Here is a 20,236-nt window from a genome sequence, read left to right on the forward strand (position 1 = left end):
GTTCCTTGTTATATTCTAGTGATTAATGTTACAGTAATAGTGATTAATGTTACAGTAATAGTGATTAATGTTACAGTAATAGTGATTAATGTTACAGTAATAGTGATTAATGTTACAGGAATAGTGATTAATGTTACAGTAATAGTGATTAATGTTACAGTAATAGTGATTAATGTTACAGTAATAGTGATTAATGTTACAGTAATAGTGATTAATGTTACAGTAATAGTGATTAATGTTACAGTAATAGTGATTAATGTTACAGTAATAGTGATTAATGTTACAGGAATAGTGATTAATGTTACAGTAATAGTGATTAATGTTACAGTAATAGTGATTAATGTTACAGTAATAGTGATTAATGTTACAGTAATAGTGATTAATGTTACAGTAATAGTGATTAATGTTACAGTAATAGTGATTAATGTTACAGTAACAGTGATTAATGTTACAGTAATAGTGATTAATGTTACAGTAACAGTGATTAATGTTACAGTAATAGTGATTAATGTTACAGTAACAGTGATTAATGTTACAGTAATAGTGATTAATGTTACAGTAATAGTGATTAATGTTACAGTAATAGTGATTAATGTTACAGTAATAGTGATTAATGTTACAGTAATAGTGATTAATGTTACAGGAATAGTGATTAATGTTACAGGAATAGTGATTAATGTTACAGTAATAGTGATTAATGTTACAGTAATAGTGATTAATGTTACAGTAATAGTGATTAATGTTACAGTAATAGTGATTAATGTTACAGTAACAGTGATTAATGTTACAGTAATAGTGATTAATGTTACAGTAACAGTGATTAATGTTACAGTAATAGTGATTAATGTTACAGTAATAGTGATTAATGTTACAGTAATAGTGATTAATGTTACAGTAATAGTGATTAATGTTACAGTAATAGTGATTAATGTTACAGTAATAGTGATTAATGTTACAGTAATAGTGATTAATGTTACAGTAATAGTGATTAATGTTACAGTAACAGTGATTAATGTTACAGTAATAGTGATTAATGTTACAGTAATAGTGATTAATGTTACAGTAATAGTGATTAATGTTACAGTAATAGTGATTAATGTTACAGTAATAGTGATTAATGTTACAGTAATAGTGATTAATGTTACAGTAATAGTGATTAATGTTACAGTAATAGTGATTAATGTTACAGTAATAGTGATTAATGTTACAGTAACAGTGATTAATGTTACAGTAACAGTGATTAATGTTACAGTAATAGTGATTAATGTTACAGTAACAGTGATTAATGTTACAGTAATAGTGATTAATGTTACAGTAACAGTGATTAATGTTACAGTAACAGTGATTATTGTTACAGTAATAGTGATTAATGTTACAGTAACAGTGATTAATGTTACAGTAACAGTGATTAATGTTACAGTAATAGTGATTAATGTTACAGTAACAGTGATTAATGTTACAGTAATAGTGATTAATGTTACAGTAACAGTGATTAATGTTACAGTAACAGTGATTAATGTTACAGTAATAGTGATTAATGTTACAGTAACAGTGATTAATGTTACAGTAACAGTGATTAATGTTACAGTAATAGTGATTAATGTTACAGTAACAGTGATTAATGTTACAGTAACAGTGATTAATGTTACAGTAATAGTGATTAATGTTACAGTAATAGTGATTAATGTTACAGTAATAGTGATTAATGTTACAGGAATAGTGATTAATGTTACAGGAATAGTGATTAATGTTACAGTAATAGTGATTAATGTTACAGTAATAGTGATTAATGTTACAGTAATAGTGATTAATGTTACAGGAATAGTGATTAATGTTACAGTAATAGTGATTAATGTTACAGGAATAGTGATTAATGTTACAGTAATAGTGATTAATGTTACAGGAATAGTTATTAATGTTACAGTAATAGTGATTAATGTTACAGTAACAGTGATTAATGTTACAGTAATAGTGATTAATGTTACAGTAATAGTGATTAATGTTACAGGAATAGTGATTAATGTTACAGTAATAGTGATTAATGTTACAGGAATAGTGATTAATGTTACAGTAATAGTGATTAATGTTACAGTAATAGTGATTAATGTTACAGTAACAGTGATTAATGTTACAGTAATAGTGATTAATGTTACAGTAATAGTGATTAATGTTACAGTAATAGTGATTAATGTTACAGTAATAGTGATTAATGTTACAGTAACAGTGATTAATGTTACAGTAATAGTGATTAATGTTACAGTAACAGTGATTAATGTTACAGTAACAGTGATTAATGTTACAGTAATAGTGATTAATGTTACAGTAACAGTGATTAATGTTACAGTAACAGTGATTAATGTTACAGTAATAGTGATTAATATTACAGTAATAGTGATTGTTACAGTAACAGTGATTAATGTTACAGTAATAGTGATTAATGTTACAGTAACAGTGATTAATGTTACAGTAATAGTGATTAATGTTACAGTAATAGTGATTAATGTTACAGTAACAGTGATTAATGTTACAGTAACAGTGATTAATGTTACAGTAATAGTGATTAATGTTACAGTAACAGTGATTAATGTTACAGTAACAGTGATTAATGTTACAGTAATAGGTACATGCAGGTTAGCTATACAAGAAATCACTCTCCTCCCTTTCTGTAGCTTCATTCACTAGGTGCCTTTTTGTAGCTTCATTCACTAGGTGCCTTTTTGTAGCTTCATTCACTAGGTGCCTTTTTGTAGCTTCATTCACTAGGTGCCTTTTTGTAGCTTCATTCACTAGGTGCCTTTTTGTAGCTTCATTCACTAGGTGCCTTTTTGTAGCTTCATTCACTAGGTGCCTTTCTGTAGCTTCATTCACTAGGTGCCTTTTTGTAGCTTCATTCACTAGGTGCCTTTCTGTAGCTTCATTCACTAGGTGCCTTTTTGTAGCTTCATTCACTAGGTGCCTTTTTGTAGCTTCATTCACTAGGTGCCTTTTTGTAGCTTCATTCACTAGGTGCCTTTTTGTAGCTTCATTCACTAGGTGCCTTTTTGTAGCTTCATTCACTAGGTGCCTTTCTGTAGCTTCATTCACTAGGTGCCTTTCTGTAGCTTCATTCACTAGGTGCCTTTTTGTAGCTTCATTCACTAGGTGCCTTTCTGTAGCTTCATTCACTAGGTGCCTTTCTGTAGCTTCATTCACTAGGTGCCTTTTTGTAGCTTCATTCACTAGGTACCTTTCTGTAGCTTCATTCACTAGGTGCCTTTTTGTAGCTTCATTCACTAGGTACCTTTCTGTAGCTTCATTCACTAGGTACCTTTCTGTAGCTTCATTCACTAGGTGCCTTTCTGTAGCTTCATTCACTAGGTACCTTTCTGTAGCTTCATTCACTAGGTACCTTTCTGTAGCTTCATTCACTAGGTGCCTTTCTGTAGCTTCATTCACTAGGTGCCTTTCTGTAGCTTCATTCACTAGGTACCTTTCTGTAGCTTCATTCACTAGGTGCCTTTCTGTAGCTTCATTCACTAGGTGCCTTTCTGTAGCTTCATTCACTCGGTACCTTTCTGTAGCTTCATTCACTAGGTACCTTTCTGTAGCTTCATTCACTAGGTACCTTTCTGTAGCTTCATTCACTAGGTACCTTTCTGTAGCTTCATTCACTAGGTACCTTTCTGTAGCTTCATTCACTAGGTACCTTTCTGTAGCTTCATTCACTAGGTGCCTTTCTGTAGCTTCATTCACTAGGTACCTTTCTGTAGCTTCATTCACTAGGTGCCTTTCAGTAGGTCGATACTGTGTTTCAGTAGGTCGATACTGTTTCAGTAGGTCGATACTGTGTTTCAGTAGGGCGATACTGTGTTTCAGTAGGTAGATACTGTGTTTCAGTAGGTCGATACTGTGTTTCAGTAGGTCGATACTGTGTTTCAGTAGGTCGATACTGTGTTTCAGTAGGTAGATACTGCGTCTCAGTTGGTCGATGCTGTGTCTCAGTAGGTCGATACTGTGTTTCAGTAGGTAGATACTGTGTTTCAGTAGGTCGATACTGTGTTTCAGTAGGTCGATACTGTGTTTCAGTAGGTCGATACTGTGTTTCAGTAGGTCGATACTGTGTTTCAGTAGGTAGATACTGCGTCTCAGTTGGTCGATGCTGTGTGTCAGTAGGTCGATACTGTGTTTCAGTAGGTAGATACTGTGTTTCAGTAGGTCGATACTGTGTTTCAGTAGGTCGATACTGTGTTTCAGTAGGTCGATACTGTGTTTCAGTAGGTAGATACTGCGTCTCAGTTGGTCGATGCTGTGTCTCAGTAGGTCGATACTGTGTTTCAGTAGGTAGATACTGTGTTTCAGTAGGTCGATACTGTGTTTCAGTAGGTCGATACTGTGTTTCAGTAGGTCGATACTGTGTTTCAGTAGGTAGATACTGCGTCTCAGTTGGTCGATGCTGTGTCTCAGTAGGTCGATACTGTGTTTCAGTAGGTAGATACTGCGTCTCAGTTGGTCGATACTGTGTTTCAGTAGGTCGATACTGTGTTTCAGTAGGTCGATACTGTGTTTCAGTAGGTCGATACTGTGTTTCAATAGGTAGATACTGCGTCTCAGTTGGTCGATGCTGTGTCTCAGTAGGTCGATACTGTGTTTCAGTAGGTCGATACTGTGTCTCAGTAGGTCGATACTGCGTCTCAGTTGGTCGATACTGCGTCTCAGTTGGTCGATACTGTGTTTCAGTAGGTCGATACTGTGTTTCAGTAGGTCGATGATGTGTTTCAGTTGGTCAATACTGTGTCTCAGTTGGTCGATACTGTGTCTCAGTAGGTAGATACTGCGTCTCAGTTGGTCGATACTGTGTTTCAGTAGGTCAATACTGTGTTTCAGTAGGTCGATACTGTGTTTCAGTAGGTCGATACTGTGTTTCAGTAGGTAGATACTGCGTCTCAGTTGGTCGATACTGTGTTTCAGTAGGTCGATACTGTGTTTCAGTAGGTCAATACTGCGTCTCAGTTGGTCGATGCTGTCTCAGTAGGTCGATACCCTGTTTCAGTAGGTAGATACTGTCTCAGTAGGTAGATACTGCGTCTCAGTTGGTCGATACTGTGTCTCAGTAGGTTGATACTGCGTCTCAGTTGGTCGATACTGTGTCTCAGTAGGTCAATACTGTGTTTCAGTAGGTCGATACTGTGTTTCAGTAGGTCAATACTGTGTTTCAGTAGGTCGATACTGTGTTTCAGTAGGTCGATACTGTGTTTCAGTAGGTAGATACTGCGTCTCAGTTGGTCGATACTGTGTTTCAGTAGGTCGATACTGTGTTTCAGTAGGTCGATACTGCGTCTCAGTTGGTCGATGCTGTCTCAGTAGGTCGATACTGTGTTTCAGTAGGTAGATACTGTCTCAGTAGGTAGATACTGCGTCTCAGTTGGTCGATACTGTGTCTCAGTAGGTCGATACTGCGTCTCAGTTGGTCGATACTGTGTCTCAGTAGGTCAATACTGTGTTTCAGTAGGTCGATACTGTGTTTCAGTAGGTCGATACTGTGTTTCAGTAGGTCGATACTGTTTCAGTAGGTAGATACTGTGTTTCAGTAGGTCGATACTGTGTTTCAGTAGGTAGATACTGCGTCTCAGTTGGTCGATACTGTGTTTCAGTAGGTCGATACTGTGTTTCAGTAGGTCGATACTGTGTTTCAGTAGGTAGATACTGTGTTTCAGTAGGTCGATACTGTGTTTCAGTAGGTAGATACTGCGTCTCAGTTGGTCGATACTGTGTTTCAGTAGGTCGATACTGTGTTTCAGTAGGTCGATACTGTGTTTCAGTAGGTAGATACTGTGTCTCAGTTGGTCGATGCTGTGTCTCAGTAGGTCGATACTGTGTTTCAGTTGGTCAATACTGTGTCTCAGTAGGTCGATACTGTGTCTCAGTAGGTCGATACTGCGTCTCAGTTGGTCGATACTGTGTCTCAGTAGGTCGATACTGTGTTTCAGTAGGTCGATACTGTGTTTCAGTAGGTAGATACTGCGTCTCAGTTGGTCGATACTGTGTTTCAGTAGGTAGATACTGTCTCAGTAGGTCGATACTGTGTTTCAGTAGGTCGATACCCTGTTTCAGTAGGTAGATACTGTGTCTCAGTAGGTCGATACTGTGTTTCAGTAGGTCGATACTGTGTTTCAGTAGGTAGATACTGTGTCTCAGTAGGTCGATACTGTGTCTCAGTTGGTAGATACTGTGTCTCAGTAGGTCGATACTGTGTCTCAGTAGGTAGATACTGTGTCTCAGTAGGTCGATACTGTGTCTCATTTGGTCGATACTGTGTCTCAGTTGGTCGATACTGTGTCTCAGTAGGTAGATACTGTGTCTCAGTAGGTCGATACTGTGTTTCAGTAGGTAGATACTGTGTTTCAGTAGGTAGATACTGTGTCTTAGTAGGTCGATACTGTGTTTCAGTAGTTAGATACTGTGTCTCAGTAGGTCGATACTGTGTTTCAGCAGGTAGATACTGTGTCTCAGTAGGTCGATACTGTGTTTCAGTAGTTAGATACTGTGTCTCAGTAAGTCGATACTGTGTTTCAGTAGGTAGATACTGCGTCTCAGTAAGTCGATACTGTGTTTCAGTAGGTAGATAATGTGTCTCAGTTGGTCGATACTGTGTCTCAGTAGGTTTGGCTTTCCTTCCCCTTTCTCTCTCTATATCAGTCTTACTCTGTCAACTTCTCTCTCTCTCTCTCTCTCTCTCTCTCTCTCTCTCTCTCTCTCTCTCTTTCTCTCTCTCACTCCCTCTCTCACTCTGTCACTGCACGATCAATAACCTCAGTGGGCCACGGGGCACCACTGCCTGACGCACGATACAACCCACGTAGATCCCCCCTCCCTATCTTTCTTCCCACAAGGGGGAAGGGAAGGGGTGGAGGGGGTAAAACAACCCCCCAAATAACCCCTTAATTACAAAGGAGTAAGAGGCACTGTGCCTTGTGGCACTCAGCAGTTCCCCTCTCACGGCACGACTGGCACTCGATCCAGTCCGCCATTGGAGGTCCAGAGAGTGCCAGTGTACGTCCAGAGAGTGCCAAGGAGAGTGCCAAGGGTCAGTCAACTGGGCGACCTTGAAGCCTTGAAAAGGGGGGGAGGGGTGCCACACTCTCCCAAGGTGCCGAAATGTGCTTCCCAGAGTGCTGTTGGCATTTTAGTTAATGTGATACTGGGATTGAGTGCCAGGGTGTTGTTGGCACTCAAGTTGATGTGATACTGGGGTAGAGTGCCAGAGTGTTGTTGGCACTCTAGTTGATGTAATACTGGGGTTGAGTGCCAGTGTTGTTGGCACTCTAGTTGATATACTGGGGTAGAGTGCTAGATTGTTGTTGGCACTCCAGAGTGCCCTGGTGGCACTGGTAATAACCTTGTGATGGATTAACCAGTGCCGGATGAGAGGTTGATCCAGGAGAGGCCAGGAACAGTGTCAGTGAAGGAGTGCCAGTGAAGGAGTGCCAGTGAAGGAGTGCCAGTGAAGGAGAGCAGCAGTGCCTCTTATTGTCTGGGACATCGTACCAACTTAGGTAGGTGTACAGTGTACTCACCTAATTGTGGTTGCAGGAGTCTGTGTGTGTGTGTGTGTGTGTGTGTGTGTATTCACTTACTTGTAGTTGCAGAGGTCGAGTCACAGCTCCTGGCCCCGCCTCTTCGCTGGCTGGTACTTGGTCCACTCTCACCCTGCTCCACGAGCTTTATCATACCTCTTCTTAAAGCTGTGTATTGATCCTGCCTCCACTACATCACTCTCCAGATTGTTCCACTTCCTGACAACTCTATGACTGAAGAATTACCTCCTAACATCCCAGTGACTCATCTGAGCTTTCAACTTCCAGTTGTGACCCCTTGTTACTGGAGTTTACCTGGAGAGAGTTCCGGAGGTCAACGCCCCCGCGGCCCGGTCTGTGACCAGGCCTCCTGGTGGATCAGAGCCTGATCAACCAGGCTGTTACTGCTGGCTGCGCGCAAACCAACGTACGAGTCACAGCCCGGCTGGTCAGGAACCGACTTTAGGTGCTTGTCCAGTGCCAGCTTGAAGACTGCCAGGGGTCTGTTGGTAATCCCCCTTATGTATGCTGGGAGGCAGTTGAACAGTCTCGGGCCCCTGACACTTATTGTATGGTCTCTTAACGTGCTAGTGACACCCCTGCTTTTCATTGGGGGGATGTTGCATCGTCTGCCAAGTCTTTTGCTTTCGTAGTGAGTGATTTTCGTGTGCAAGTTCGGTACTAGTCCCTCTAGGATTTTCCAGGTGTATATAATCATGTATCTCTCCCGCCTGCGTTCCAGGGAATACAGGTTTAGGAACCTCAAGCGCTCCCAGTAATTGAGGTGTTTTATCTCCGTTATGCGCGCCGTGAAGGTTCTCTGTACATTTTCTAGGTCAGCAATTTCACCTGCCTTGAAAGGTGTTGTTAGTGTGCAGCAATATTCCAGCCTAGATAGAACAAGTGACCTGAAGAGTGTCATCATGGGCTTGGCCTCCCTAGTTTTGAAGGTTCTCATTATCCATCCTGTCATTTTTCTAGCAGATGCGATTGATACAATGTTATGGTCCTTGAAGGTGAGATCCTCCGACATGATCACTCCCAGGTCTTTGACGTTGGTGTTTCGCTCTATTTTGTGGCCAGAATTTGTTTTGTACTCTGATGAAGATTTAATTTCCTCGTGTTTACCATATCTGAGTAATTGAAATTTCTCATCGTTGAACTTCATATTGTTTTCTGCAGCCCACTGAAAGATTTGGTTGATGTCCGCCTGGAGCCTTGCAGTGTCTGCAATGGAAGACACTGTCATGCAGATTCGGGTGTCATCTGCAAAGGAAGACACGGTGCTGTGGCTGACATCCTTGTCTATGTCAGATATGAGGATGAGGAACAAGATGGGAGCGAGTACTGTGCCTTGTGGAACAGAGCTTTTCACCATAGCTGCCTCGGACTTTACTCTGTTGACTACTACTCTCTGTGTTCTGTTAGTGAGGAAATTATAGATCCATCGACCGACTTTTCCTGTTATTCCTTTAGCACGCATTTTGTGCTCTATTACGCCATGGTCACACTTGTCGAAGGCTTTTGCAAAGTCTGTATATATTACATCTGCATTCTTTTTGTCTTCTAGTGCATCTAGGACCTTGTCGTAGTGATCCAATAGTTGAGACAGACAGGAGCGACCTGTTCTAAACCCATGTTGCCCTAGGTTGTGTAACTGATGGGTTTCTAGATGGGTGGTGATTTTGCTTCTTAGGACCCTTTCAAAGATTTTTATGATATGGGATGTTAGTGCTATCGGTCTGTAGTTCTTTGCTGTTGCTTTACTGCCCCCTTTGTGGAGTGGGGCTATGCCTGTTGTTTTTAGTAACTGTGGGACGACCCCCGTGTCCATGCTCCCTCTCCATAGGATGGTAAAGGCTCGTGATAAGGGCTTCTTGCAGTTCTTGATGAACACGGAGTTCCATGAGTCTGGCCCTGGGGCAGAGTGCATGGGCATGTCATTTATCGCCTGTTCGAAGTCATTTGGCGTCAGGATAACATCGGATAGGCTTGTGTTAACCAAATTCTGTGGCTCTCTCATAAAAAAAATAATTTTGATCTTCGACTCTCAGTCTGGTTAGCGGCTTGCTAAAAACTGAGTCATATTGGGACTTGAGTAGCTCACTCATTTCCTTGCTGTCATCTGTGTAGGACCCATCTTGTTTAAGTAGGGGCCCAATACTGGACGTTGTTCTCGACTTTGATTTGGCATAGGAGAAGAAATACTTTGGGTTTCTTTCGATTTCATTTATGGCTTTTAGTTCTTCCCGCGATTCCTGACTCCTATACGATTCCTTTAGCTTAAGTTCGAGATGTGTTACATCTCTGAAACATTCTGTCCCTATCCACCTTGTCAATTCTTCTCAGTATTTTATATGCTGTTATCATGTCCCCCCTGTCCCTCCTGCCCTCCAGTGTCGTCAGATTGATTCTCGTTAACCTCTCCTTATAGGACATACCCTTTAGTTCCGGGACTAGTCTTGTTGAAATTATTATTATTATAATCAAAAAGAAGCGCTAAGCCACAAGGGCTATACAGCTGTCTTGTTGAAAACCTTTGCACTTTCTCTAATTTCTTGATGTGTATGACCAGGTGTGGGTTCCAAACTGGTGCTGCATACTCCAATATAGGCCTGACGTACAGGGTGTACAGTCTTGAACGATTCCTTACTGAAGTGTGGAAGCTTTATTCTTAGGTTTGTTAGGCACCCATATACTGCAGCACTTATCTGGTTGATGTGCGCCTCAGATGTGCTCGGTATGACACCCCAAGATCCTCTCCTTGAGTGAGGTTTGTAGCTTTTGGATCCCTAGCCTGTATTCTGTTTGCGGTCTTCTTAGGCCTTTCCCAGTCTTCATAACTTTGTACTTGGTGGGGTTAAACAGCTGGCAATGTGTCCGGATCTCTTTGTAGTCCTACCTGATCCTCGTCCGACTGAATTCTCCGCATTAGCTTCACATCTTCACATCGCCTGTAAATAGGGACACCTCTGAACCTATCCTTTTCGTCATGTCATTCAAATATACCATAAACAGCACCGGTCCTAGGACTGACCCTTGTGGAACCCCGCTCATCACCCGCACCAACTCAGATACTACGTCACATACCATCACTTGTTGCTTCCTTTCTGTCAGGTATTCCCTGATTATTTGCAGTGCCTCTCCTGTTATTCCTGCCTACTTTATCTTTTCTACTAATCTATTATAAAGAACTGTGTCGAAAGCCTTCTTACAGTTCAAGAAAATGCAGTCTTACTTCTGTCACCTTTTAGTAAAACTCCCGTAGATTTGTGTTACAATACGTGACTTCTATTAAGTGAAGATATCGGCACAGAATACATATATGTACTATAAGGTCAACTTATTGATCCCCTCTAGCGTCTAGTCTGTTTCTGGTTTTGTAAGAGTTTATCTGTGTATATTGTAGTTCAGTTGTCCTGTAAAATTAGGCAGCTTCTAATAGCACTTTTGGTTTGTAACTAAATGAATATAAACCAACCAAATATAAGTTGAGATCTTTAATAACAAAGGTGTCCGGATGATAATAATTACAGTTAAAAAAATGAATAATTAGGTAGATAAACTGCTACACAACCCTTGTAGTATATCTTATTATACTTATATATCATACTTATTTCTTATTCTGTACATATATATAGTGCTGGGGACACCTCAGATAATGTACAGTATACTGTTATACTCTTATGATTATGTACCATCTGGTACATTGTTATGACGAGATGTACTCGTAAGTACAAGAGTAATATTGGTGTGTTTGTGAGTGCTCAGTATGTGCTCGGATTGACTCAGTGTAGAGTTAGAATGTCACTAACTTCTAGACCATCAAAGCAATCAAACAGCTTACTTGAATATGATGACCCATTTGCCAAACAGCAATAATGATTGTAGAAGTGAACAACACAGTGTCAGGTAAGGAATCAAGGAGAACAAACGATCCTAACTGTGGACCTTCAACAGATCCTATACCAAAGATATAAAACTACCATATTACTGAAACTGAGATCAGCAATTCCGATTTCCTGACTATGACAGTGTGTAGATGCCAGAACAATGTAGGTCGAGAGTTAAACTCGGGACCAGAGATATAGTGTCTTCGCGACACACAACTTCTGAAAACGTTAGATATCAGTAAGTGTAAATAATGCTATGTGAACAGTGTTGCACAGAGTTACCAGATGTATGTCCCGGCTTACCATCGGAGACACACTCGACCAAAAATGGAGTCTAAATAACACGAACCGAGGAGAATAGTGTTCTCCCAGACAGAGCAGAGATGGAGGTGTAACCACCACCAGTAACAATGAGAGAGAATCAAGACCTACAGATCCATCATCGGGTGACTTGTACGAGCTGGAGCCTGGCACCAACCACAAAATAAGCAGGCAGGTAGTTCGCAGTGTTGGTAGCCAATGGAAACTCTCCAACAGCAATCACAATGAGAGGTGTAGTTGTTCCAGCCTTCCTACATACATAATAATATAAAAACAGCCTGACAACCACCACCACCACTAACAATCACCCCCACTAGCCTGACTACAACCACCACCACCACCATTATCAACCTCACAACCACCACCAGCCTGACAATAACCACCACCATCAGCCTAACAAAAATCACCATCACCACCATCAGCCGAACAACCACCACCACCAGTCTGACAACCATCACCATCAGCCTAACAACCACCACCACCACTACCAGCCTAATAACCACCACCACCAGCCTGACAACAACCACCATCACCACAAGCCTGACAATAACCACCAGCCTTACAACAATCACCACCACCACCAGTCTGACAACAATCACCACCACCATCAGCCTGACAACAACCACCACCATCACCACAAGCCTGACAATAACCACCAGCCTGACAACAATCACCACCACCACCAGCCTGACAACAATCACCACCACCACCAGTCTGACAACAATCACCACCACCATCAGCCTGACAACAACCACCACTACCACCAGCCTGACAACAACCACCACCCTGACAACAACCACCACCACGACCACCAGCCTGACAACAACCACCACCACCACGACCACCAGCCTGACAACAACCACCACCACCACGACCACCAGCCTGACAACAACCACCACCACCACCAGCCTGACAACAACAACCACCACCACCACCAGCCTGACAACAACCACCACCACCACCACCAGCCTGACAACAACCACCACCACCACGACCACCAGCCTGACAACAACCACCACCACCACGACCACCAGCCTGACAACAACCACCACTACCACCACCCTGACAACAACCACCACCACCACCACCAGCCTGACAACAACAACCACCACCACCACCAGCCTGACAACAACCACCACCACCACCACCAGCCTGACAACAACCACCACCACCACGACCACCAGCCTGACAACAACCACCACCACCACGACCACCAGCCTGACAACAACCACCACCACCACGACCACCAGCCTGACAACAACCACCACCACCACGACCACCAGCCTGACAACAACCACCACTACCACCACCCTGACAACAACAACCACCACACTGACCTTCAACTTACTTATCCACTTGAATGTTGACATTAAATATTCTAGTACTGTTATGTTCAGTCAGTGAACTACCACTACTACCACTACTACCACTACTATTACTGTTACCATTACTACCACTACTACTATTACTATTACTGTTACCACTACTACTACTACTACTACCACTATTACCACTACCATCTCCACTACCACTACTATTACAACTACCACTATCACCACTACTACTACCACTTCCATCACTACTAAAACTATATTTCCACACTTACTACTGTGCAATCTATATCTACAGGACCTTAAATTCCAATATTAACCTTGACCTAAAACGCTTTCTTGATAGTTGCGACAGAACCCACAGGCATAACACCAGACACAAACATCTCTACGACATTCCCCGTGTCCGACTAAACCTTTACAAAAATTCAATGTATTTCAAAGGACCTAAAATCTGGAACATCCTACCTGAGAACTCTAGAACTGCAGACACATTCATCACTTTCAAAACTACAGTTAGAAAACATCTTATCTCCCTGATACACCCCGTCAACTAACTACATGATAACCACCTGGTGGTTCACAATTACACTCACTCACCCACTGACTATAAACCCAGAAATACTAATCTTAATCTTAAAATAATAAATCCTAACTAGTCATAAGTTTGCCTATGATACTCCAATATAGACACTTTGTTTTGTGCCAAAACAAAAGCTTTCACATTGCTAAACTCACAAATTATGATGTAGTCACTTAGCCTTAATACTATAATCTGTAAGGATTTAATGTTAAGAATTAATCTAAGTCTGCTCGAAATGCCTAGCCATGTTAGGTGTCCTAGTGCCCCCTCTGTAATTAGTATTTTATAACATGTAAACCACACAATACCCAAAACCTGTAAACTCCGCATTGTAACCCTTATAGAGAATAAACTTGAATTGAATTGAATTACTGTTACCACTACCATTATTTCTCTATTACTACCACTACTACTCCCACTATCTTTCCATTACTACTACCACCACAACTACCAAACCTCAGCTCTTAGGTACACTGTCACCCCCAGGATGCTACTCATAACAGTCGACTAACACCCAGGTACCTACTTACTGCTAGGTGAACAGCGACAACAGATGTAGGGTGACAACACACACACATACACAGACGAGTGGTGAAGCATCTAGAGATAAAATAAGGATATTCAGGATAACTGTATCAGGGAGGGGATATCCTGTGTCACAAGCTGCTGTGACATCAAAAAAGGACAAAAGAATACAATAAATATATTGTATATATGGCATTTTCGTATAATTTTGTGTTGCTGATGTTTTCCTTAATAGCTAAAGCTCTAAATTTCATGTTTTTATATTAAATGACTTGTTTTGATTGGCTATCAACACTGCAAACCACCTGCCCACTTGTTTTGCAGTTGGTGCCAGGCTCCAGCTGGTACAAGTCACCTGATGCTGAATCTGTAGGCCTTACTTCTTTCTGTGTTCTTGGTGGTGGTTATACCTCCATCTCTGCTCTGTCTGGGAGAACGCTGTTCTCCTCAGCTCATGTTATTTATTTAGCGAATGTGTCTCCAATGGTGAGCCGGGACATAGAGCTGGTAACTCCGTGTGACACTCTTCACAGAGCATTATTTATACCTAGTGATAATTAACGTTTTCAGAAGTTTTGTGTCGCAGAGACACTATATCTCTGGTCCCAAGTTCAACTCTCTGCCTACATTGTTCTGGCATCTACGCACTGCCGTAGTCAGGAAATTTGAATTACTGAACTCTGTTTCAGTATTATGGAAGTGTTTTGCTGTGTGTGTAGGATCTGCTGAACGTCCACAGTTAGGATCGTTTGTTCTCCTTGATTCCTTACCTGACACTGTGTTGTTCACTTCTACAATCATTATTGCTGTTTGGCAAATGGGTCATCATATTCAAGTAAGCTGTTTGATTGCTTTGATGGTCTAGAAGTTAGTGACATTCTAACTCTACATTGAGTCAATCCGAGCACATACTGAGCACTCACAAACACACACATCAATATTACTCTTGTACTTACGAGTACATCTCGTCATAACAATGTACCAGATGGTACATAATCATAAGAGTATAACAGTATACTGTACATTATCTGAGGTGTCCCCAGCACTATATATATGTACAGAATAAGAAATAAGTATGATATATAAGTATAATAAGATATACTACAAGGGTTGTGTAGCAGTTTATCTACTTAATTATTCATATTTTTAACTGTAATTATTATCACCCGGACACCTTTGTTATTAAAGATCTCAACTTATATTTGGTTGGTTTATATTCATTTAGTTACAAACCAAAAGTGCTATTAGAAGCTGCCTAATTTTACAGGACAACTGAACTACAATATACACTGATAAACTCTTACAAAACCAGAAACAGACTAGACGCTAGAGGGGATCAATAAGTTGACCTTATAGTACATATATGTATTCTGTGCCGATATCTTCACTTAATAGAAGTCACGTATTGTAACAGTTGTTGCCAGGCTGATGGTGGTAGTGGTAGTAGTTGTCAGGGTGATGGTGGTAAAGGTAGTTGTTGTCAGGCTGGTGGTGGTTGTTGTCAGGCTAGTGGTGGTAGAGATAGTTTTTGTAAGGCAAAATATTCACACCACACATTGCCCTCAGACACATCTCCATTGCCTCCAGCCTCCTCGCTGCAATGTTTAAAACTCATGCCTCACTCCCATAAGTTTTGGTAGCACTGTACACTGCTACATTCCCCTTCTTTGCTTCCATGGATACCTTTCTTTGTCTCTATAGACTCCTCAGTGCACCACTCACCTTCCTCCCCTCGTTAATTCTATGGTTCACCTGGTCTTTCATAGATCCATCTGCTGACAAGGCCACTCCCAGATATCTGAACACCTTCACTCCCTCCATGCAGTTGTTCCACATGTATTACTTAGCATATGTTTTCTCTCGCTCACATAAATATATCAATATATGAAGGAAATCAAGTTATATATGTTGAACAACAATGTTGGCAGGTGAGAGAGTGAGAGAGAGAGAGAGAGAGAGAGAGAGAGAGACTGTTCCAGCTATGAACTTAATAATATAATGTACATAGAAAAACAGAGGTATGTTAGTTGTGTTGCACCAGAGGTACGTTAGTTGTGTTGCAGCAGACTTATAATGCTTGAGGTAACAAAACATACATGATATGGTTGTGTGTGATAGTCCCTGCCTCATAAATAACTGCAGCTTCCAGACATCTCCATCTCCTTCTGTCATCTCCTACTACATGTCCTCGCTACACGTTCATGCGCATCCCAGCGCATCACATGTGCTCCTTACCTCTACATTCAAGCTGCTGCACTTGGGTGTCACTATCCCCGGCTGTTTCACCTAGGAATACAGTCATGTTCGTATAAGTCATATCATGTACATGTAGAAATAAAAATTATTATTAGTGTGTATCCTGTAAATGGTCCAAGATATTTGTGTACTATTACATTCATGGTATTGTGCCTTTTTTGTTCATTATTATTATTCAATGTTATCATATGGGATGCTGTAAATCTCTGCTGTGATTCTTTCGTGATGGGATGGGAAGCCTTAGTGTGAACGTTCCTGTGTTGTCGTGGTGTTGGCCTCAGTGTCCGTGTTTTTTGACAGAAGATCGGTGTTGGACGGGGCTGTCCAGTATCTATTCGGTGGAATCAGTCAATAATCAATGGTTGTGTTTTCTTTGGTTGTGGAAGAAATGTTGATAAGTTTCTTCCTGCGGGAGACAAGGTGATGTGAAAATTTTGAAGGAAGGAAGGAGGTCTTTCTGTTTAGGCTTGTTCGTCAAGACGGTACTTACTCAGTCTTGTTGCAAGGCTTATGGCGACACAGTCTTGTTGCAAGGTTGATGACGGCACAGTCTTGTTGCAAGGTTGATGACACAGTCTTGTTGCAAGGTTGATGACACAGTCTTGTTGCAAGGTTATGGTGACAGCAGTGGTCAATTCAGTCATCTGAGCTGGTATATGTAGACTTTATGAAGTTATCATTGTATCTGGTGAGGACGTCAAGATAATAAGTTGACTTGCACTCCTTTCACTTCAACCTCTACAACCTGGTTGAGTGGGTCAGTGCATAAATTGTGAAGGTTGAGAAGGCTTAGCAGGATGATCAGATTGACTTTGATGGACTTAAGACTAGTGATATGGTGAAGGTATGAAGTCAGTGACACAATCTCTCTCTCTCTCTCTCTCTCTCTCTCTCTCTCTCTCTCTCTCTCTCTCTCTCTCTCTCTCTCTCTCTCTCTCTCTCTCTCTCTCTCAGGATGCTTGTCACGACCTCACTGAGTGGGCGACCCATAGCCATACCAAATTTCCATGTGTGTTAAATATGTTTGAAGCAGACTGAAGGTCACACGTGAGTCCGTGAGATAGACTCGTGTGACGTGACAGCAGGTCACTGAAAGTACAACTGGTTGGTTAATGAGGGTTTCAAGCTTATCTACTACACACCACCAAATTATCTAAAATTACACAGAGACACATACACTTCATGGTATATATACTGAGAATCATACAACTTCATGGGGGTATATACCAAGTGTCTTTATATATATGGTACTGATGTTTGTGGCACTACAGTGTGACTTAGTGAGTGTTTTATCAAGCACTTGGTTGGACGGATGTGTCGACTAAAACAGTGTTTGAAGTATTAAAACCTTACACAACACACCTTGCTAGCTGCTACAACACACCTTGCTAGCTGCTACAACACGTCTTGCTAGCTGCTACAACACGTCTTGCTAGCTGCTACAACACGTCTTGCTAGCTGCTACAACACGTCTTGCTAGCTGCTACAACACGTCTTGCTAGCTGCTACAACACGTCTTGCTAGCTGCTACAACACACCTTGCTAGCTGCTACAACACACCTTGCTAGCTGCTACAACACACCTTGCTAGCTGGTACAATACGTCTTGCTAGCTGCTACAACACACCTTGCTAGCTGTTACAATACGCCTTGCTAGCTGCTACAACACACCTTGCTAGCTGCTACAACACACCTTGCTAGCTGCTACAACACACCTTGCTAGCTGCTACAATACACCTTGCTAGCTGCTACAACACACCTTGCTAGCTGCTACAACACACCTTGCTAGCTGCTACAACACACCTTGCTAGCTGTTACAACACACCTTGCTAGCTGCTACAACATACCTTGCTAGCTGTTACAATACGCCTTGCTAGCTGCTACAACACACCTTGCTAGCTGCTACAACACACCTTGCTAGCTGCTACAACACACCTTGCTAGCTGCTACAACACACCTTGCTAGCTGCTACAATACACCTTGCTAGCTGCTACAACACACCTTGCTAGCTGCTACAACACACCTTGCTAGCTGCTACAACACACCTTGCTAGCTGCTACAACACACCTTGCTAGCTGTTACAATACACCTTGCTAGCTGCTACAACACACCTTGCTAGCTGCTACAACACACCTTGCTAGCTGCTACAACACACACTAGCTGCTACAACACACCTTGCTAGCTGCTACAACACACCTTGCTTAGCCGCTACAACACACCTTGCTAGCTGCTACAACACACCTTGCTAGCTGCTACAACACACCTTGCTAGCTGCTACAACACACCTTGCTAGCTGCTACAACACACCTTGCTAGCTGCTACAACACACCTTGCTAGCTGCTACAACACACCTTGCTAGCTGCTACAACACACCTTGCTTGCTGCTACAATACACCTTGCTAGCTGCTACAACACACCTTGCTAGCTGCTACAACACACCTTGCTAGCTGCTACAACACACCTTGCTTAGCCGCTACAACACACCTTGCTAGCTGCTACAACACACCTTGCTAGCTGCTACAACACACCTTGCTAGCTGCTACAACACACCTTGCTAGCTGCTACAACACACCTTGCTAGCTGCTACAACACACCTTGCTAGCTGCTACAACACACCTTGCTAGCTGCTACAACACACCTTGCTAGCTGCTACAACACACCTTGCTAGCTGCTACAACACACCTTGCTAGCTGCTACAACACACCTTGCTAGCTGCTACAACACACCTTGCTAGCTGCTACAACACACCTTGCTAGCTGCTACAACACACCTTGCTAGCTGCTACAACACACCTTGCTAGCTGCTACAACACACCTTGCTAGCTGCTACAACACACCTTGCTAGCTGCTACAACACACCTTGCTTGCTGCTACAATACACCTTGCTAGCTGCTACAAGTCTTGCTAGCTGCTACAACACACCTTGCTAGCTGCTACAACATACCTTGCTAGCTGCTACAACAAGTCTTGCTAGCTGCTACAACACACCTTGCTAGCTGCTACAAGTCTTGCTGGCTGCTACAACACACCTTGCTAGCTGCTACAATACACCTTGCTAGCTGCTACAAGTCTTGCTAGCTGCTACAACACACATTGCTAGCTGCTACAACATACCTTGCTAGCTGCTACAACAAGTCTTGCTAGCTGCTACAACACACCTTGCTAGCTGCTACAATACACCTTGCTAGCTGCTACAAGTCTTGCTAGCTGCTACAACACACCTTGCTAGCTGCTACAACATACCTTGCTAGCTGCTACAACAAGTCTTGCTAGCTGCTACAACACACCTTGCTAGCTGCTACAACAAGTCTTGCTGGCTGCTACAACACACCTTGCTAGCTGCTACAACATACCTTGCTAGCTGCTACAACAAGTCTTGCTAGCTGCTACAACACACCTTGCTAGCTGCTACAACATACCTTGCTAGCTGCTACAACAAGTCTTGCTAGCTGCTACAACACACCTTGATAGCTGCTACAACACACCTTGCTAGCTGCTACAACATACCTTGCTAGCTGCTACAACAAGTCTTGGTAGCTGCTACAACACACCTTGCTAGCTGCTACAACACACCTTGCTAGCTGCTACAATACACCTTGCTAGCTGCTACAACACACTTTGCTAGCTGTTACAATACGCCTTACTAGCTGCTACAACACACCTTGCTAGCTGCTACAACACACCTTGCTAGCTGCTACAACACACCTTGCTAGCTGCTACAACACACCTTGCTAGCTGCTACAACACACCTTGCTAGCTGCTACAACACACCTTGC

At 42.0% G+C, this 20,236-nt stretch overlaps 1 protein-coding gene across 1 annotated transcript in view; it reads left to right on the plus strand.

Moving 5' to 3' along the window:
- Positions 1 to 7,014: 7,014 nt before the first annotated feature.
- The window catches only part of LOC128704003 (steroid hormone receptor ERR1), a 390,890-nt gene continuing 377,668 nt past the window's right edge, over positions 7,015 to 20,236 (plus strand). Inside the window, exon 1 of the mRNA XM_070099214.1 lies at positions 7,015 to 7,532. The gene's annotated coding sequence lies outside the window, so the exon portion shown is untranslated. The remainder of the gene's footprint in view (positions 7,533 to 20,236) is intronic.

Source organism: Cherax quadricarinatus, chromosome 66 (assembly GCF_038502225.1).
Source record: "Cherax quadricarinatus isolate ZL_2023a chromosome 66, ASM3850222v1, whole genome shotgun sequence".
NCBI classification, from domain to species: Eukaryota; Metazoa; Arthropoda; class Malacostraca; order Decapoda; family Parastacidae; genus Cherax; species Cherax quadricarinatus.